The sequence below is a fragment of the Hippopotamus amphibius genome, chromosome 5 (assembly GCF_030028045.1).
Source record: "Hippopotamus amphibius kiboko isolate mHipAmp2 chromosome 5, mHipAmp2.hap2, whole genome shotgun sequence".
In the NCBI taxonomy this organism is placed as follows: domain Eukaryota; kingdom Metazoa; phylum Chordata; class Mammalia; order Artiodactyla; family Hippopotamidae; genus Hippopotamus; species Hippopotamus amphibius.
In genome coordinates, this window is record NC_080190.1 from 71,389,688 (window position 1) to 71,412,058 (window position 22,371).

Genomic DNA, 22,371 nt, shown 5'->3' on the forward strand with positions numbered 1-22,371 from the left:
GCAGATTACCCTCCACATTGTAAATGAACTTCATCAATCAGTTGGAGGCCTAAAGAGCAAAGACTAATTTCCCAAAGAGGATTTTAGCTTCACAACTGCGACATCAAAACTCAGCCTGAATTTCCAGGCTGCCAGCCTGCCCTACAAGTTTCAGACTTTCCAGCTCCCACAATCACTTGAGCCAATAAATGGAATGGAATGGAATGGAATGGAATGGAATGGAATGGAATAAAATAAAATAATAAAATAAAATAAAATATTGGTTTTGTTTCTCTGCAGAGCCTTAATACAAATGGGGACATAAATTTCCTCTCCCATCCCTTGAGACTCAAGGGCAGCAATCACAAAGATGGAGCAAGAATTGAGAAATTACTTGCAGTAGCAGTGACATCAAGAATGTGCTTGTGGCAAATATCCAGTGGCAGTGGCACCAGTGGCACCTTCCTCATCAGGTGGTTCCTGGGGTTTGACTTTGGCTGACCTCCCCACTGCCTTGCCTCCCTTGGTTTTCTGCCCATTCTCTGAGACTGGCTTTCCACCTTTAACATAGATTTGTTATTCATTTTCCTTCATGCAATTTCCTTTTACACTTAAGGAAACCCAGTTGGTCTCTGTTGCTTACAACCAGAGAACTCTGTCTGTCTAGTAGTGGAGCAGTGATATAAATCCGGATGTCTAACTCCAGTGCCTGCCCTTTCAGCCTGCTTCCTACCACATCAGAACTTCTGATTTAGAAAGGACCTTAGCAATCAAGTCCAATTTTATTGATAGGAAACTAAGACACTAACAATTGATTAAAAATAAGGACTCTAAAATTCAATGGCAATGATGAATGTTGCCAGGTTACAAAGGATTATATACATAAAAGGGAAAAAGGATTATACAAAGAAGTATATATATGTGTGTCCCACAAATCCCAGTGTATCTAAACTAGGAATTGAAGCTGCAAAGAGACTAAGAATGAATTAAAGATCCCAAAGAGAAATTGCTTCCTTACTTTTCAGGAATAGGAGCATCTGACACACTCCACACACTCTAGCAGAAGACAGAAGGTTTTGTCTGAGGATAAATTGAATCAGAGAAGCTCTGTAGCTGTAAACTAAAGGACACTGACCACAAAGAAAGATGGGAGTGAAGAGCTGCACTGGAAATAAAGGGGCTTACCTTAGTGTGTATAAACCAAACCCTGAGCCCACCCATACTCAACCACAGCTACTTTCTCCCAGGTCGGGGTCCTTGAAAACCCTGGCAGCCAAATGTATAATCTTCAGGCAAGAAATTGGAGAATTCCTCTCCAGGGATGCCTGTGATCCAAGGGAAAGAACTATAGATGAGGCATCTGGGAGTACTCTGATAAAACAATAAAGCTCTTGCCTAGTCCTGATGATATTATTAGGTTCATCAGCTGACAAGGCACCCTTATGTGCATAGCACTCCCAACCAGTATCTCAATGCCTGGTTCTTAAATATGAACAGAAAACCAAGGATCTTCAGATATTTAAGAAAATTCTTTACCATAAAAGTGAACATTTAAACCTCAATAATCCAAAAGAGAACTCCCTCGTAAAACATACACACCATTTTAATTCCAGTAACTTCTGATGAAGACACCCAGGAAATCTTGAAATACGTTGTATCACCAACATGACGATGCCAAGTGACAGACTTGAGGGAGAGAATTTCATAAAAATGATTTTATTTATTTAGAGGTAATTAACCCAAAGATGGCCATTTAGTAACGTAACCTGAATGAATTTCTGCCCAAGCTTCCCTTGAAAGAACAAAGGAAGGACACTTTAGAAAAGTGAATGCTTGCCCAGGGATTGACATTCATATGAGCAGTCTCTGGAAACAGAATGTATTTCTGAGGTCCAACATTCTAGTCCAAAAATTAAACAGGCATCCTACTCAAAAAAAAAAAAAACAAAAACAAACAAACAAAAAATTTGGAAACTGCAACTTGAAGAACACACTCAAAAAACAGTAATACAAAACCTCCTGCCAAAAGAGTGGTCTGCAAGTTAATTCCTGGGAGTTTAGCCCCTTTCAAGTTTTGGGATATGAATCCCTCAGACTGATAATAACACCTATTGGGAAAGCACTTTTCCAGTAGACCTATCAATCCAAGCAATTTAGGCTGAGGAAATTGTTTCTGACTTTGAATGGGAGGAAAATGGACAAATATCTGTTCAGTCCCTCTGGGACTTGGCCTATTGATACCATTTTAACAGAAAATGGGTCGTAGACTATGTGTTATAAACTGCATTGCCATAACCTCTCTAATGAAATATTTTAATAATTCTCTTATTTGGCCCACAGCTAACAAAAAAGAAAAATCTAAAATGTTTCTCTTGTCTCCTTTTGTTAAGGTGTGATAATGGTATTATAGTTATTTTAAAAGACTGTTTTTTGAGCAGTTTAGGTTTACAATAAAATTTAGAAGATGCAGCAATGTCCCAAATAGTCTTTACGCCACACATGCATGGCCTCCTCCATTATTAAGGTCACTCACCAGAATGCTAGAGTATTTTACCAAGAATGAACCTACATTGATACATCATAATTCCCCCAAATCTGTAACTTACCTCAGGGTTCACTCTTGGTGTTATACATTCTGTGGGTTTGGAAAAATGCATAATGACACATATCCACCATTGTAATGGATGGATTATTTTCACTGCCCCTCAAATTCTCTGTGATCTGAGTATTCAACCCCCACCACATCCCACTCTCACGCCTGGAGACCACTGATCTTTTTATTGTCTCTATAGTTTTGCTTTTTCCAGAATGACATATAGTTGGAATCATACAATATGTAGCTTTCTCATATTGGCTTCTTTCACTTCGTAACATGCACTTAAGTTTCCTCCATGTTTTTCACAGCTTGATAGCTCATATCTTTTTAGTCCTGAATAATATTCCACTGTATGGATGTACCACAATTTATCCATTCACCTCCTAAGGAACATCTTGGTTGCTTCCAAGTTCTTGACAATTACAAATAAAGCTGCCATAAGCAACCACATGGATATTTTCCTGTGGACATGTTTTCATCTTTCAGTTCCTTGGGGTAAATACCAAGGAGTATGATTGCTGAATCATATGGTAAGAGTATGTTTAGTTTTGTCTTCTTTTCTTTAGATTCTCCAATTTTTTTATTGTTAGGGAGGCATGATATCTTTGATGACAACTTTATATAGCTTCAAAGAACAAATCTATTACATTAGTAAAGTATTGATAAAAGTAAATTTAATATAATTTTCTCTCGTACTTACTTTTCAGTTTTAAGGGCAGCAATAAATATCAGCAATTAACATATGTAATAATCATTGACTTATATTAGAAAATAACAAAGAATAAGCCAGTATTCCCACTTTTATCCATACCATCTCTTTCTACTCATCCTACCACTCAACCCTGGCCAAAAGCCCTAACCTTTTCCAATAACCCAATGTGTCTGCTGTAACCAGTGTTACCAAGGAAATGAAAGGGGAAAAGATGACTGTTTACATCTCCTTGAAGCTGTATGATTGGGAAGATTCAAAGTTCTGTTTCCCTACTTTAAAAACAATGGGAGTAAGGAATGGATTGCTCTTTGCTATTGACTCGAAACATGGCAAATAAGGTATAGTGAAGACATTTTATCTTTGGATTTACAGTCACCCTCCACTCTCGAAATTGGGAGACATTAAACTGAAGGTCCTTTTCTTCTGTAGCTCATTGGATTGAATTTAGGTGAAACTGCCCAGGAGCAGAGGTCAGGAGTAGGAGGTGAGGAGAGCTGGAAAGATCTCGGAGTTCCTGGGAGTGATCCATGAATGCGAGCTCATAGGGCTGAGGCTGATGAAAACAAGACCTCAATGAAGCAGACGGAGAAACCAGGTTGGGGATAATCAGTAGCATTTTAAAATCGGAGTGTCTAAGGTTTCCTTTGAAGTTACTATTTGCTGCCTCACAAACACCACCTTCATGAGCACCATCACACTTTTGCTAAACATGCTGTCTCTACAAGTAGGTAGGGGTGTGTGTGTGTGTGTGTGTGTGTGTGTGTGTGTGTGTGTGTGTGTGTGTGTGTGTGTGTGTGTGTGATGAAGAAGGGGCTGAGTTTGGCATCTGGGAATATACAAGGCAGACAGATGCAGACAATGGAGAAGTAAAAGCCCAGAAGTAGAGGAGACATCGGGATATAAGCAGCTAGACAGTTCACAAAATCTTGGCAAGCACTTTGAACTTTGAAAACAGGATCAGAGAGATTCTTAGACAGCTCTGACCAAAAAAAAAAAAAAAAAGTCATTTAATGAAACAGATTAAATGCAATTTCTAGTTTGACGTATTGAGCTTTCATCCTCCCAAAGCCCCATACTCCTTTTTCTTTTGGGAGGAAACTGGATGAAGCAGGGAACTATTTTAGAACTAGGTGGCTTTTATGGTTCCCCTTTTGGACCACCTGAAGCAAAGTTATTTCTTTTCCTTAAAAACTTGGCATCTTTAAGAAACTTATTTTTGTTGCACCTGGGTATTCTGGAGGAGGTTCTTAATATAATTTGAGAAAAAATGTAGTTAAACCTGTCATACATTTTTTGTTTTGCATTTCTTCATACCCTCCTGTATTTGAAAAAAATTAAACAACTTAAGTATTTATTGCTGTTTTGTTATATTCATGCAGATAATTTTTTTCTCCTTGGAAATGCTTTATTTATTTCCTCTATCTCAACAGAGTTGCAGTTCCCTTTTCCTTCCCTTTTGATTTTTGAAAGTTTGTCTTTAAAAAATAGATTACTATTTCCCCTGAACTGAAGGGAAAAAAAAATAGTCTTTTCATTAGGTTATTATTCACCCTTTATGTTTGCCTTTTCTTCTCTCCTGTCAGTACATTCCATTAAAAAAATCTTGTTCAATAACTGGCTGGCTGAGTTCATTTTCACATAAATTTATTCATATCACAGCAGCTACTTGGCAAAGAATTTTACAAAATTCACTGACCTTGAAAACCAGATAGGTGTGAGGGGTGCTCTCTAACTCTACGCGCCAAATAGAGGAATATTTACAACATGATGCTTTTTAGATATTGGAGGTTTCAGTCTGCAAAACAGTACCATAACTCTTTATAAAGAACACCAACTGTATTCCCTTTGGACCACAGGCTTATTATTTTGATGACAACCTGCCAGTACTCATTTGCTGCAAGACTGGTGTGTGTTGCCCAGTAATATGGGCAGAGGTTCCTGAACAGATTGCCTCAGTCATTATGATCCATATGGCCAAGCACAAATGAATGGGTGAGGAAGGAGGGGATCTTACTCTATGTCACGGAGTCACTCAGCCTGTCCAAATGAAAGAGACAGAAGAGAGCCTAATCATGTGACTTTTTAAGAGCAGTCGCATTTTCATCTTCTGATGATTCATTGAATATCACCTCTTCAGATCTCATCTAAGTACTTATCCTGTGCAACACACTTCTAATCTTCAAGATGATTTTAAAGAAAAAGAAACATATACTTTACAGGAAGATAGTGAAGGAGATTCAGAAATCTTGTGGTCAAGACAATTTATGAATCCAATACAAAAGAAGCAATACTGACTTTATCACTTCTGTGCTCTTCATGGGAGCTGCCATTACGAGAAAAATAACTACCATTCATCCCACAGAAATGTAGAAGGAAAAAATTCATCTGGAATTCTATGACCCTGCAATAATCATTATTAACATTTTGGTGATTATATATACCTCCATGGGTACACATCCATAATTTTAAATAAACATGCTGCTACCCCCACAAAGTGACCTTATTGTGAATAAGTAGCTTTTCTTGTCTCTCAGGCACACCTCTTAACCAGCAACCTGATGTGTGTTTTTCTCCATGTAGGCGTGTGCACATATGACATACACATACTGGGTTGGCCAAAATGTGCCTTTGGTTTTTAAGTAAAAATAAAAGACACATTTTTCATTTTCACCAAGAACTTTATTGAACAATGTATTCACCCTTTTGTTCCACTACCTTCTGCCATTTTTCAGGCAACTTCATAACTCTATTCTCCCAAAACCTTTTATCTTTTTGAGCAAAGAACTGTTCCAGGTGCCTTTTACAGTATTCCAGGGAATTTAAATATTTTCTGTTAAGAGAATTTTGTAAAGACCGAAATAAATGGAAATCCAAAGGTACAATGTCTGGTGAATACAGCGGATGAATCAGAACTTCCCAGCCAAGCTGTAACAGTGTTTGCCTGGTCATCAAAGAAACATGTGGTCTTGCTTTATCCTGATGGAAGATTATGTGTTTTCTGTTGACTAATTCCGGATGCTTTTCATCGAGTGCTGCTTTCAGTTGGTCTAACCAGGAGCAGTACTTGGAATTAATTGTTTAGTTTTCTGGAAGGAGCTCATAATAAAGGACTCCCTTCCAATCCCACCATATACACAATATCACCTTCATTAGATGGAGACCAGCCTCTGGTGTGGTTGGTGGTGGTTCATTTCACTTGCCTCATGATCTCTTCTGTTCCACATTATTGTACAGTATCCACTTTTCATCACCTGTCAATTTGTTTTAAAACGAAATGTTTTCGTTATGTTTAAGTAGAGAATCGCTTGCAGAAATACAGTCAAGAAGGTTTTTGTCGCTTAACTTCTGTGGAACACAAACATCAAAGTGATTCACATAACCAAGCTGGTACAAATGATTTTCAACACTTGATTTGGATATTTTGAGTATGTGGGCTATCTCCCGTGTGGTATAATGTTGATTGTTCTCAATTAATGTCTCGATTAGATCACTATCAACTTCAACTGGTCTACCCGACTGTGGAGCATCATCCAGTGAGAAATCTCCAGCACTAAACTTCACAAACCATATTTGACACTTTAGATCAGTCACAGCACCTTCTCCATACACTGCACAAATCTTTTCATTTTGGTTGTGTTTTTACCTTTCTTGAAATAATAAAGCATAATATGCTGAAAATGTTGCTTTTCTTCCATCTTCAATATTAAAATGGCTACACAAAAATTCACCAGTTTTGGTGAGTGTCTATTTAAATCCACGCTGTTATGACAGCTGTCACATACAATCTAACAAAATTGTTTTGAATGAAGTTAAAGACAACTAAGTGCTACTAGAACCATCTTACAGAAAAACACAAACAAACATTTTGGCCAACTCAATACATGACCCAGTTAATAATTCAGTGAACATAGTGAGGTGAGATGAAGAACTTAATGTGAGCCAGCACTCACATTTATCCGTGTCCTATACCCTCTCCCCACTGATTCATGTCCAGATCCTTGGGAGCGAGAGCTAGAATTAAAATCCAAAAGAAGTGCTTCCCTGAAAACACTACCAAACCCAGGGCTCAGGCAGCGCTACTTTAGAAAGCTGCCAGCAGAAGGGAGGCTTTCTCCTGCTGCACCCCCGACCACAGCGCAGCTCTGGGCAACTCAAGGCCACCGTGCCCCATGGGAGACTACAGAGGAAGGGGTGTGTGCAGTGCTGCCTGGCAAAGTCAGTCAAAAGAACGTGAAAAGCTTTAAGAAATGAAAGGTCCTTAACTAGAAAAAAGACATGAGGCGATTTGGTAAAATGGGTAAAAGCACAGATACTAGAGTCAGAGTGCATGGGTTTGAATCACTCGCCTGCTGGCAAATTCCTTAATTCCTCTGTGCCTCAGTTTCTTCACCTGCAAAATGGTAACAATTAATAGTACCTCCCTCATAGAGTGTATTAATTTCCCAAGGCTGCCATAACAAAGTACCTAAAGCTGGATGGCTTAAATAATAGGAATGTATTTTCTCACAATTCTGGAGGATAGAAGTCCAAAATCAAGGTGTTGGCAGTGTTGGTTCCTTCTGGGAGCTGTGAGGGATAATCTGTTCTATGCCTCTCTCCTAGCGTCTGGTGGTTTGCTGACCACCTTTGGCTTGTAGAGGTATCACTGCAATCTCTGCCTTTGTTTTCACATGGTGTTCTCCCTGTGTGCCTTCCCTCTGTGCATGTCTGTCCCTGTGGTCACATTTTCCCTTTTTATAAGGATACCAGTCATAGCGGATTAGAGCCCATTCTAATGACCTCATTTTAACTTGTTTACGTCTATAAAAACTGTAGTTCCAAATGAGGTCACATTCTGAGGTATTAGGGTTGGGACACCAACATACCTTTTTGGGAGGACACTATTCAATCCAAAACATAGTGTTTTTGTGAGACGTGAACAAGTTGACGTGCAGAAGTGATTAACATACTGCCTGGCATATAATTATTACTACACAACCGTTAGCTGGTAGTGTGTTTTGTATAAATTCAGAGTGAGTATATTTAGTGAATGTACCTGGCAGGAGAAGCAGCTTGGTATATGCCATGTTGTAACTGGATGATTTATAAATTCATTGGAGATAGCTAGAAATTTCCTGAAGCCTTGGAGGAAGGAGACCAGGAAGACTAAAGTCCTGAGTGAGCAAGTGGGAACAAAAGCCAGTGGAGGTTGGTCTCAGGAGATTCAAGTGACACACACACAAAATACAAAATAAAAATCCCTGAACTGACCTTCACTTGCACAAGAAATCGATTCAGTAGCAACTCTAGTGTTTTCTCTACTGGGTGCTCCATAGGGAGCCAGGTAGAGGCTCCTGGCTTTCTCCCGAATCACATCTTACTCCAGAAGGTCAACGATTGGCAGGAAATCAAGAATGTGAAATCAGGAGTGTCCAGGGAGCTTGTAATATTCATAAAGTAGAAAGCCAATGTATTCATTTCAAATTAGGATCCTATACATTGATGAGGCAAACATTTACACAGTTCTGACCAGCCCACTGTCTCCCTGAAAGGAAGGCACGTGGAAAGTGAAACTGTCTGGAGTTTTCATTACCACTTGTAATGATAAGAGCAGAATGGAGACAGTGAATTCTATGGTTTAAATGGTTAATACCAGCAGGTTCAGACAGAATGTTGCATCTGTCTCTACAATAAAGATATAACCGCTCAGGGACCAGGAGATAGGTCCCAAGGGAGTCCTTTAGAGCTCTGTCTTTTTCCTATGCAGTCCCTCCTCAGCCAACTCAGACACCTCCTTGACATTTCCACACCACCATCCTACCAACCCACTGACACATTCTTTACACGAACAGCAAGATAATGTTCTGAAATGTTAGTATGTGAATTTTCCCCCAACATTTTCTGGTATCCCTTAAACCTTCTCCCATCCGGGAACTTAGGTTTTCCGTACTCATTGCCTCTGGGGATGGGATGACAGAGCAGAAGGCCAAAGAAAAGAAGTTTTCTTGGTTTTTGAGTTTCAATAGTTTACGCTCTGTGGGGAGAAGGAAGAATCCTGCCAAGATGATAGATTGGGAAGACTGTGATGCTGTAAGAACAGGACTTCCCGTCCCAGACACTAGATAAGTTGCCTGATCTGGGGGTGAAAGAGGAGCCAGAGCATTAGGTCACAAGATATTAGATGCTGGTCTGTCCCCAAACAAAGGTGCCAGGGCCCTGTCCCTGTCTCCATGGGTAAAGAGAAGGATGTAGATACCTGAACAAAGTGAAATTAAATTTCTAATATTTGGGAGAAATGGGAGCTCAAATCAGAAGGCAAATAGACTTACAGGAAAACAATGCCATGTATTAACTGCAAACATGGGTTAATGAACAGTTTCTCACTACACATTAATACTGTCAATCAAAAAATAATCTAGTGTTCCTCCATCCAGAAGCCATTGCATCTCTGGAAGGGAACTACCTCCCTCTGCTCTAACCCATTGTTTTCAGCTCAGAAAACAAATTTATTTCCCCTATTTTCTTTTTTTTTTCTTAATTTCCAATTGACCGCAATATGTTGCCTATATCATAATCTAATAAATACTAGTTTACCTATTGGGACAACTAAACAGAATAGTTGAAATTGGAACAATGTCAGATAATATATTATTTTTCATACTCCATATAAATGCAAAACATAATAGAACAATTACTTCAATGCACACATTTTTAAGTTCAGAAATTCAACATGGTATTTTGTATATCAATTGAAAAACATGTATCTGTATACATCTATACAACTTTTGTTTGTGATTCTAAATTAACAACCAAAATATTGAATTCCCATAAGTTTTACATTTAGATATTTCTAATTTGGCTTCAGTTAGGCATTCCATTCCAGAAAAAAAAAAAAAACAAAAACAGACTCCTATGCAACGCATTATCTGGCAGAATGTTCTCAAAATGTAAGGAGAATATTTGACATTTCTATTCAGTCTCAATTTTGAAATTTTAATCATTTGGTTTAAGCACAAGTTCACTTATTTTTTAATAGGTCACACCCCCCTTGAAATTTTTAAATGGTTCACTCAGTCATCCTCAATAACCTGAAAATAATTGAGAGAGAAATGCACATAACTTCCCAGCTGTTACCCCCCACCCTCAACCCCCGCCCCCCAACACACACACCAATTAAGTATGCACAACACAGGAGTAAGTCAAGACTGAAAGGTTAAGAAATGCGCTATTGATCAAAAGTCAGAATTTTTTAGCTGAGAAGAGATTTTCAGAATGTGACAGAAGACTAAAAATAGGAAATGCATTTCACAAGCTAAGTTGTAGCATAGGCCCACATTACATGGAGTTCTTCGAGTTCACTGGTAAAGTTAACCAAAAAGTTTCAAATTGCCACCAAAGAAGTAAGAACTTAGGCCTTATGACTGAGCAGTGAGATCCAACGATTTGAAATCACAGTGAAAATTCTCTGGGTATACACAGTTCATTTTTTTTTAAGTATTTTGGAAAAGACTACAATACTGGCTTCCCTATCGCCGTGACATGTGAAATATATTTCTTTAAACAGAGAAGGTGGTGGCTGAACTTAAGGATACAGGAGTGTTTGTTGTTTAAGGAAAAATCCCTGTTGAGTTCAAAGAGAAGCTGAGACCAAAAAAAAAAAAAAAAAAAAAATCAGGAGGGGGTCAGAAAAGCAGAGGGAAAATAACATCTTTCTATTCTTTCTAATGCATTATTCTCCCTTGAGGGAGATAGGTATAGATATTTTTTCCCTCTAAAAATCAGATTTTTCTTCACTTTGGCAGGAGATAGAATTGGTTTGTGAACACTTTGTGCTGTAAAACTTTGCCTGGAGCTGAGTTTCTGTAGTACAGAAGGGTCATGATAAATCTAGACACAAAGAGAATAAAAAAAGGAAAAGAAGAAATCATGTGTTCAGTACTGATGATATAATAAAAATGTTTTCCCATTTGAATGGGGTCTCAGTTAAATGGTTGAAATCTAAAACTAGCACATCCCTTCAAAACTGGAGGTCTTGGAGAATTTTGATAAATATATAGGCACCCCACATCTAAACAATACATTCATTCTGTAGAACACACAAGTAAATATTCTGTTCTTCAGTTAAGCTGCTCTGACAGGTTTCTCCAAATGTACCTTAGAAAATATGGACAGTTTTAACTATCTAGTGCTCCCTTGCATTGATTATTTTCCCCTCTTTCCTCATTTAGGGTAACCAAAATGGTCCCCAAATCAAGATTAAGAAGTGATAACATACGTTTAAGAGTTTCCAAAAAGAACAAAAATCTTAGTCTTTATTCTAGTAAAATTGAAATAATGACACCTCACATTTCAATCATCTCATTTGCTCCTCACACTGAGCCTGTAAGCTAAGGAGAATAGATTTTTTTTTTTTTTTGGCTGCCCCTTGTGGCATGTGGGATTTTAGTTCCCTGACCATGGATCGAACCCATGCCCCCTGCAGTGGAAGCATGGAGTCCTAACCACTGGACCACCAGGGAAGCCTTAGGAGGATAGATATTTGCAGCAGGAAAGAACCCTGAGTTATTAACCTAGGACAGTTCCCCCGCTCGTACCTCACTCTCCTCATTACTTTGCATAGGACCAGATAACTCTTTTTGTGTATTAAGGATATAAGGGTCACTTCAGTTTCTAAATAGACAAAGTTTTTGATTTACAAGAAGCTGGGCTCTTTAGCTTCAATAGGCAAAGCTTGGCATACATCATGAGTCATCAAATAAATGCAAATTAAAGTCACTATGAGATACGACTGCATATCCTACACAATAGCTAAAATTTAAAAGACTGCCAACATCAAAAGTTGAAGAAGATATAGAGCAACTGGGTGTAAAATTGTATCACCACCATGGAAAAGGTTCTAGAAGTTTCTAAAACTAAACTGAACTTGCCCATCAATTTCCCTCCTGGATATTTACCCAAAAAAATGAGAACATATGTTCACAAAAAAGACCTGCACAAAAATGTTCATATCAGTTATACTCGTAAAAACCAAAATGTGGAAACAGCCTAGGTGTCCACTTACTGAAGAATGGACAAATAAATGTGTCATATTCACGTAGCGGAATACTATTAAGCAGTAAAGAAGTAACACACTATTGACAGATGCAAGAACATGATGAAATCAAAAACATTATGCTGAGAGAAGGAAGTCTCACACAAAGGAGTGCATAATACACAGTTCCATTTATGTAAAGTTCTAGAAGAGGCAAAAAGTCAGAACAACTGTTACCTGGGTGAGGAGGGAGGACTTACTGGGAAGGAATCGATGAAACTTCCTGGAGTGATGGTTACATGTTTCCTATCTCTATTGGGGTTTGGATTGCACAAATTTAAGCATTTCTGGAACCTATGAAAATCTAAACATTTATTCATTTCATTGTGTGTTAATTTCACCTCAAAAGAAAAAAGAACCATCAACAAATATGACCTCTTATTGATGATAAACATGCTAAAGTATTAGGAGGGGAAATGTACATTTCAAATGTGTAAAAGGTTTAAGAAGATGGATTGATGAATGAATGGATGGCTAGATGGTGTATTGGTTTCCTATTGCTGCTACAAGAAATTTAGTGGCTTAAAACAACACAAATTTATTATCTTACGTCTGAAATGAATTTCACTGGGGTAAAATGAAAGTTCCTTACCAAAATCACATCTATAAAGTCTCTTTTGCTATGTAAGGTAACACATTCACAGGTTTCAGGGACTAGAACATGGCATCTTTGGGCAGACCAGTATTCTGCCTACCACAGAGGGATAGACAAATGGATAGATATTTGACAAAAAAGCAAGTATAGTAAAATGTGGTAGTACATGTGTGTTCAGTGTGAAATCCGTTTCAATATTTTTTGCTTGTTAGAAATTTCCCACAATAAAATATTGGAGGAAAAAGCCAAAGCTTAAATTCCAGCCATGAACAGTAGCTTGGCAAACCTTTCTGTGTCCACAGAAGTTGCCAAGAGAGTGAGTGGCTCCAAAGGGACCTCATGGCCAAAAGGAGAAGCAAGTAGGCACAGGTGCCTGCGTGGACTAAGAATCAGAGAGGAGGCAGACCAAGGCTATGGAAATCTGATTGAGAGTTGTCTAGATGCCAGCAACCAAGGACACACAGGACGAGCTGACACCTCACCAAGGCCAGCAGCAATGCTCTCCCCGACTCTTCAGAATGCCTAAGTACACATAAACACACCTACCCCACCACCAAGTCTGGGAAGAGGTGGAGGAGACCTAAACTCTAAATTTATTATTTACCAGCAAACAATGACAGACACAATACCAAAGAACTCAAATGGCAGGATTACATTTTCTCAACCAAGCGGTTTTGGACCTTGAAATGGCCAGTAATTTCTAACAGAAAAATAAAATGATAGTCTAAGCAAACCTGAATCTATGGTCTATAAAATTCCTATCTGGAACATTCATATCCATTCTATAGAGGAAGAAACTGAGGCCCAAAGAAGCAAACTTTCTTCTTTTTAAGTTCAAGGTCCTTCTCACTAGAAAGGAGTGAAGAAAGCTGGTGAAAAAAAGAGCAGAAGAGAGACTGAGAATAAAAAGAGAGCTTTTCATAACAAAGCAGAATAAACCAACCTGGTCTGACTAAGAAAAAAGTACCGTGGGAACTTTTCCAATTTATTTTTTTCAATGCAAGATTTTATATTTCTTCTGAATATTCAAAAATTATGTCTGCCGTAAATTCTTCTAAATTGCTATTAAAAGGAAATTTCCTGAAATAAAACATGACTGCCTTATATTCACAGTGGCCCAAGAGCCTTTCAAATAAATTCTGTACCTTTCCTGATACAAGAAATGATACACAGTCAGGGATGATATTCAAATCATGTTAACATTCACTATGGCAGGAGAACGCACCAATCAAAACAGATACGACTGTGAACTACACACGTAACAAGTGCAAACCAGCCAGATATCAGTCCTATAACCAGATTATTTCATCCTCCACCATCAGGAGCCAGGTACATAAACTGATTCTTCACTCATCAGTGAGGAAACATTCAAAACAATAAGGTAATGCCATAAAATAATTACAGCTTAATCATAAAGCTTAAACCATTTAATCTAATCTTCCATTTAAACACTCTCCTAAACTAATCTTAAGACCATGTGCATAGTTGGAAAGGAAATTTTTTGATAAACTATATGTTGGTATAAAATACCCTTGTTTTAATGGTGTACTGTACTTAGCCCACAATCAAGAGTTCAATAAATAGGTGTTCAATAAATACTGCTGAATGAATTTTTAAAAAAATGAATGAACCAAAATACAAATTTGTTTTTACTGCCTCAAATGAATTCATTTAATTCACTAAATACATTCACCTTGAGAAAAACTTTTCACGGCAGCAAGGTTGCATCTTTCATACTGGTCCAAATGTGAGGTAGAGAGGAAACACAGTTTTTCCTAGAATGGAATAAGCTTAAAATGTAAGAAGATTAAGTTCATTCATGCAGAGAAAGTTGATTAGCCTTCTGAGACTGCTGAAAATCTCTCCAGCACGAAAAAAGGAAAATGTAAAAAAAAAAAAATAAGAAGTTACCATACTGGAATATTTTCTGAGATGGAATGTTTAGGAGATAATCACAGGTTTTCAGCCTGGGAAAAAGAACAGCTCTGCCAGTACTTATAAAGCTAAGTAGGATTTTGATGCTTCTGTGTTTAGTGCTCAACAAAACACAACAGCTGCCAAACATATTAATCCACTTCATTAGGTATTAAGTTAATGAAGTTATAAAATCAAATGACCTTTGTTACCACGATGTCAAGGTTCTGGTACATAGGATAATAAATACCCTGGGATATCTTAGGTTTCAAAAGAAAAGCTTACTCATCTATTACCATCCTCTAAACTGTTCTGCTTATGTTTTGAGGGAAGTGAAAAAAAGCAAGAGTGAAATAAAACTTATGGTCCTGCATTACTTCTCCACACTTTTAATACAGTACTCCCCTCCCAATACAGGATAGGATTTGTAACAATGGTATAAGATGAAGAGTTTTCATTCATATTTTTTAAGGTATAGAAGAATCAGGTTATAATACAAAACAAGAATCTAGTTCATATCTCACACACTCAGAAATTTGCCAGTATTTTGCATAGTTTAACACTTAGGTGAAAATTACCCTGATCGATATGAGACGGAGATTGGGGGGGAGGGGATTTTTAGTTGTTTGGAGATTTTTGTTTTCATTTCCTTCACTTTATTTTCAAAATTTACACATAAGACATACACACATATTTCAAGATTCAATCAATACCTTGACATTTCCTACCCAGGTTTCCTTTGGTTTTCAATATGTCAGGTTTTAGCTGCTACTCAGCCTTCAGCTCTTTCTGGTAAACACGTCTCAGGAGAACTTGACCAGCCCATGAAGAGCAAGATATAAAACTGTGACCCAAGCACAGTTCCAATGTCACCAGAAATTTTGTCCAGGGCATTCCAGACACATTTTCAATACTCTAGCCAGAGGTGAGAACAAAAAAACAAGTAATCTAACCAAGTACACTATCCCAAAACAAGTAAACTATCCCCAAACAAATAAACTACAGGAAAGGAAGCTGCCCCTAGCCAAAAGATATTTGAATCATTTATATTTGTGGTGTAGTTTTTAAACTGCACTTCCCAAGGCATTAGGGATTCCATGGAGCCCTTTAGGAGTCACTGCAAGAACAGAAAGGTACGGGGACTGTGTAAGTGAGGCTACTGGACCTTCAATCCCACTCCAGCCAAAGCATACTTCACAGGAACAGAGGGGGCTTCACTAAAAAACAAAACTGGAAGGGGCACTGGGAGTTAAATAAAAATAAGTTTGAAAACTGCAATGTCAGAATAAGAAGGAGATACATAAAAGGAAAAAAAAAAAAAAACGTAGAACTCTTGATTAAACAGAGTGAAGACTTTTTTAGGTGGTTAGACCAAATAAGAAAGAATTCAGAATGCCCTACGTACTGGGTCTCTGCCCCTGGTTCCTGACACAGAGCTCCTAGATAACTTGAAATTTCATGGGAGATAGGAGCATCTTTTATTCTAATGAGCAGACTCTTGGTAGGCTCCTGGACAGCTTCAAGATGGGGGCTGGTTGGTCCCCAGAAAAACTAAGCCATGATGAGAAGCTTGGAACTTACAGCCCCACCCAATCCCATCCTCCAGGGAGGGGAGAGGGGCTGGTAATTCAGTTAACAATCAATCATGCCTCCATGGGAAACCTCCATCAAAAACCCTACACTTTGGGGTTCAGAGAGCTTCCATGTTGGTGAACACACCCACACGCTGGGAGGGTGGTGCATTCCACACACACAGGAACAGAAGCTCCTGTGCTCAGGACCACTGAGGACTCACCCTGTGCACCCCTTCAACTGGCTGTTCCCCTGTAGCCTGTGTCATACCCATTATAATAAACTGGTAAATGTAAGTGCTTCTCTGAGTTCTGTGAGCCATTATAGAAAATTACTGAACCTGAGGAGGGAGTTGTAGAAACCCCCAATTTGTAGCCAAGTCAGACAGAAGTGTAGGTAACCTGGGGACCCTCTACTTGTGGTTTGTGTCTGTAGTGGGGGGCAGTCTTTTAGTACTGAGCCTTAACCTATGGGTTCTGACGCTAACTGCATGTTGGTAGTGTCAGAACTGAATTAAATTGTTGGACGCCCAGCTGGTATCTGCAGAAACTTGGAAACTTTCCTGGCGTGGAAACCCACACATTTGGTGTCATAAGTGATGCAAGTAGAGGAACAATTCTCCTTTATTTGCTCTGATAATATTAATTTATCAAAAGGTTGAGGCATTGCCCGGCTTTAAATAGGTCTTACATCTTAACATCACTTACAACAAGACACAACATTGACTGGGGCTTCTTTATATGCCGTTTTCCAAATAATACTTTTATTCTGAGAGTATAGAATTTGGGCTCTGGCTTTTTTTTTTTTTTTTCTTTCTTTCTTTCTGAACTGGTATCGGATTCTCTCCACCCCCTGGTGAAACAGACACTACAGTTGATTCGGTTGCGTGCCACAGTTTCTCTTCAAGAAAGCCCATTATGTGTTCATCAACTGGCCAAGTCAATTCATGAAACGTTATGTAGAAGATGCAAGTAATATATCATTGACCATTTTCTTACTTAGAAAATAGAGGGAGTCTGAACAGTTGCTCTTTAAAGTTTGTCTCACTCACCTCACAGTTTCAGTTTTCAATTGAAGTTCTCTAGTTTATGCATTAGGTGGGGGTTCTAAAATTATTGCACTTAGACGAACCAAAGGCATCTGAGTTTATATTTACTGTTGCAAATAGCAATTTAGCAGGGTGATGGTATTTGTTACACACAAGTAATTTGAATTCAGTCAATTTTCTTTGCAAAATTCAGATTACAGTCGGTATTAAATTCTCCACAAGAAATCAAACAAACAGAAGCAATATGTGCTATGAAATGAAAGAAACCCAAACAAGCTCAGAGGCAGTTTGGCTCTGCCAGGTAATGTTATTGAATCTGGCATCGTGAGAAAAGGGTTCAAAGAATACAGCCATTCAGGACTATTGGATTTCAACAGAATGAAGCTGGAAGGATTAAGGGCTCCAGCCAACAAGACACAGAGGGGCAGCCCACAGCTGTTCTCCAGCATGAGTAGTAAGTGCTATTCCCAGCACGCTACAGATGGCCCCCTGAGTAAAATTTCTTTGGATTGGAATTTCTCTAAAAGGAACATGAATTTTTAGATGGATTCACTAAAGGGGGTGTTCCTCAAAGACCTGGGCAGAATATTGTGCTAGCTAAAAAGAGAAATAAGTGGAGGAAAGAGAGAGGGAGATGGAAGAGTTACAGTGAGAAAACAGGCAGGCAGCCTAGGGCTAAATACATTCCGGAAAGCCAGACAAGGAAAAGTGTGCGCTCGTAGGTTCTTACAGACTTACCAGGGAAATGGGTAAAACGAACACAGGATGCAGGAGTAGGAAGCCCAATAAATGAGTAAGAAGGGGAGGAAAATATCCAAATGAATCAGACACTAAAACTGGCCTTCTTTTCCCTGTGTTTTCTATATTCTAGTCTTACTGGCCTTCTCTTGGTTCCTGAATATGACAAAGTTTCTCAGCATGTGGCTAAGCCTTTACTGTTTTCTCAGCCTACAGAATTCTCCCATTTCTACTTATGAGACAAGCTAATATTATATTCTCATTCATGGATTTTGGTTTAAATATCATTTCCTCCAGAAATCATCCCTTGATCCCCCCAAATCCATATTATCCAACAACACTTACATTTTTGATACACTTAACACACTTGTAATTAATTATTCAATAGCTGAGCTTTCTGAGAGAAAATCTATGAGCGTAAGGACCATATCTACCTTACTGACCAAGACGTCCTCAGCACCTAGAAGGTGCCTGGGTGGTGTTTCCTATTTTCTGGATGGCTATACAGAAGAATTCATTTGACAACTGTAGTGTATTCAGGTATATGGTAGCTAGGCTCATAGCAATGGCGCGGTAGTCCTGTCTCTGCTACGCATACCTTCACTCCCCGTTTCACTCTAACACATGGTTTAATTAATTAATGGTGGAACCTTGGCAGTCATTGCAAGGTGGCTCACATATTACCTATTTCCAAACCTCTTTTCCTTTCCCTTGCTTTCTGTATTAATCAGGATAGTTAGGTTATGCTGTGATAACAAATAACCCCAAACTTCAGTGATTTAAATTTAAAAAAAGCTTTATTTCCCACCTATGCAAGTATGCTGCACAGCCAAGCAACTCTGTAGGGCAGCTGTCCCTCACACTAGGGCTCAGGGACGCAGGGATGCTTTGGTCTTGTGGCAACCCCATAGTAACAAGCATTTCCATGCTTGCTGTGATGTGGGAGGGAGCACAGAGACATGCTAACTCTTCAATGCTTTGGCCTAAAAATGACACATGTTGTATATGCCATGTCGGGAAAAACTACCCGCATGACACTTAACCTCACCCGGTAGGGAAGTGTTCCTGGAGGTAAAGGGGAACTGGATAACAGTGGGTTGGAGAACTGGATAACATTGGTAACATCTACAACATCTTCTACGCTAGAGGCTAGAAAGCTAAATACTCATTTCTCAACCTCTCTTGCAGCTAAGAGTAGCCATGTGATACACAGAAGAAAACTTTTTTCTTTACACCTCACTTTCAGAAGCTCCTGGAGGACTCTGTCTAACCTGACTTGGGCAAGTACCCATGCCTAGACCAATTACTATAGTCCTTCAACTGATCAGTTTAAGTGAGGTGCAACATCACTTCAGCTCGAAGTAACAGAAAAACTATTATCAGCTCAAACAAGTTTAGGAATGAATCATCAAAATGCTTTCCTTGACATCCTAGAGCTACTGAGTCAACTTTAGCAGTTGTCCATTAGCTATATTTCTTGTCAAGTGAGACAAGCCTCTAAATTCCTTTCAGCCTATTCTTCTGTAAGGAAAGTTGAGAAGGAATGAGTCCAGGATTTACTGGCTGATATAGTGCCAGTCTCACTAGACAACCAGTTCCAAAGAAAGGGAAAGGCCCACAGAAAGAAGCAAAGACTAATGATGAAGAGAAACAAAGAGAGAAAGAGACCTGAGAGCTTTCAAGTTCAGGGTTCTAAGTGATAGTGTATAGCACATTATACCCTTCAAATCACTTTCCTAGCCACTGTCTGATTTCAAATGACAATTTCAATGAGACAGGCAGGGCAGGTATCTTTAGCAGAGTATATGGAGGCCTGGAAACATGAGGCCTAGTACCAGATTTGTCACCCGTTCACTGTTCAGGCTGAAGCATGTCTATAAAATAAGGAGTCTGAACTAGACTTGTATGGTAAATATGAACTTAGCCTTTGACCTCAGAAACAATTTTCAAAGCCTAGCTCATCCATTCATAGGCTGTATAACTTCTGGTAAATTTAATTAACCTACCTAAGTTTCTATTACTGCATCCGAAAAAAATGGGACGATAACATGTTTTGCACTTTAACAATTAAACAAAATAATTAAAGATAAACCATCTATCACAATGCTTGACCACAGTAGATCCTTGATAAACAATATTTCCCTGCCACTACATTTTTCTTTTCCCAAAGTTTCCTTTCAACCATGAAATTACATTCCCATTTTACAAATGATTTTATTGAGTCACCAATGGGTTAAGGACTGCTAAAATCAATCTAGCTAGCCAAGGTTTAAAGTGGGACCCAGTTCTGAAATGGAATCAGAATCTATGCTTTGAGACTAACAGTCCGGTATTATTTCCATAATGCCAAAATCCCACAATCCCTTCAATTCATCTAGCTTTTATCAAGCATGTACTTTCCAAAAGCAGATTGCTCACCATCCCTAGAGACACTATAATCCTCCCATTGCCATAACCTCCCCACAGACATGGGATGTTTATAGTAACATATAACTTGAAGATTGAAAGAGACCTTAATATTTTAACTTCTGACTCAAAGCTGGAATTCCCTTTATAGCATCCCTGATCTGTGGCCAAGCTTCTGTTAGAACACTCCAACACAGATGCCATTGATGATGAAAATGCAGTGGCTCTGGTGCCACGGTTTTAGAAGTCAGTCCTCATTTGGTTGCTGGTTTCAGAAATTTAACTCAAACTACCCATGCCAAATGAACACATTTTCTCATCTATTAATTTCTGAATTTGGACCAGGCTCAGGCATTTCTCAATTAAGGGGCTTGACTACTGCCACTGGGATCTGATCTCTCTGTTTCTTGTCCTATCTTTGAACCAGTCACAATCACTGGGATGCAAACCTCTGATTTGCCAAGTCCAAGACTCATATCCAATCCTGTTACAGGGGTAGGGTCAGTGCCTCTAAACCATAAGGTCTGAGGGTGAGAGAGGGGCAGCTCCTTAGGAGAAATCAGGATAACATCACCAAGAAGAAGGAGAAATGGACATTGAGCACACAAAAACAACAAACTTCACCACAATGCCATCTTATTCCATACCCTGAGCCAGAAAAGGGAGTTACGGACATTTTTTTTCTGAAACCTTGAAGGTTAAAACAAAGCCAACAGTTGAAACATGCTTTCCATTGTACTGTATTTGTTAGGAATTCTTTTGACTGCAAGTATCAAATAACCAAATACCGGCTTAATGTAAGATTCATTTTTCTTACAGAGAAGGTAGGCAATTTTTGGCCTTGATTCAGAATTTTAGCAATGTCAGGTGTCTGGGTTGGTGACTCTCACGTTCTCTTGGTATTTCCTGATGACAGCAAGGGACTCTACGTCATACTAACTCTAAGTAACATATCCTTAAAGACAGGAAGCAGGAAGCAGTGTAGAGCAACTCAGTGTACTTATGATAGATGTTTTATCTTTGACTCTTCTTCCCAGAAACCTTAAAAATAAACTTCTCTTTACCTCTCATCATCCAGAAGTGGGTCATGTGGCTATGTCCAGCAGCAGGAGATACTGACATCTGCTTCCCTGAGTTCTAGAGCAGGAGGAAGACAAAAAGGGAGGTCATGGCTTCGAGTATCGACACTGTCTACTGTAACTATGTTAGCAAATGTGTTTTTAATCCCTCTTCCTTCCACCCAAACCAAATAAAGCAACTTAACCTATTCTATCTGAAGAGAATATTTCTTGACCCCATAATCTCAGGTCCTCCGTAATATTCCAAAAGAGTAAGTAGACCTTTTCAAAATAGCAATTGAATTATAAACTCTATAAAAAGAGAAATTAAAGCTTATGTTTATATTCCATAGAAACTAGCAAAGTGACTGGCAAATTGCAAGCAACAAATATTTTCAATTAAACCAAAATACCCTTCTCAGAGACAGTCATTTTTCTTTAATAGTCAATATTAATCACAGATCAAAATGTATCTACTTGCTCTACTAGTACTTTAGTAGTAACTGGTGTTAGTTCACACACAGGGAACCATTTTACTGGGTTTTGGTATGTTGGTTTGCTTGTTGTTTCTCCATTCATCAATAAAGTGGTCCTTCAGTAGAACAAATTTCATTAGCTACATACTGTACTCCAGTGGTTCCCAAACTTTCCACGGAGACAATGTGTCAAAATCACCCAGGAAG

The 22,371-nt window shown here is 38.7% G+C and overlaps 1 long non-coding RNA gene across 1 annotated transcript in view; it reads right to left on the minus strand.

Annotated features, from left to right (window-relative positions):
- LOC130853593 (uncharacterized) overlaps positions 1 to 21,765 on the minus strand; it is a 156,432-nt gene extending 134,667 nt beyond the window's left edge. Inside the window, exon 1 of the long non-coding RNA XR_009053818.1 lies at positions 21,695 to 21,765. This is a non-coding gene — a long non-coding RNA (uncharacterized LOC130853593). The remainder of the gene's footprint in view (positions 1 to 21,694) is intronic.
- Between the last annotated feature and the right edge of the window lie 606 nt (positions 21,766 to 22,371).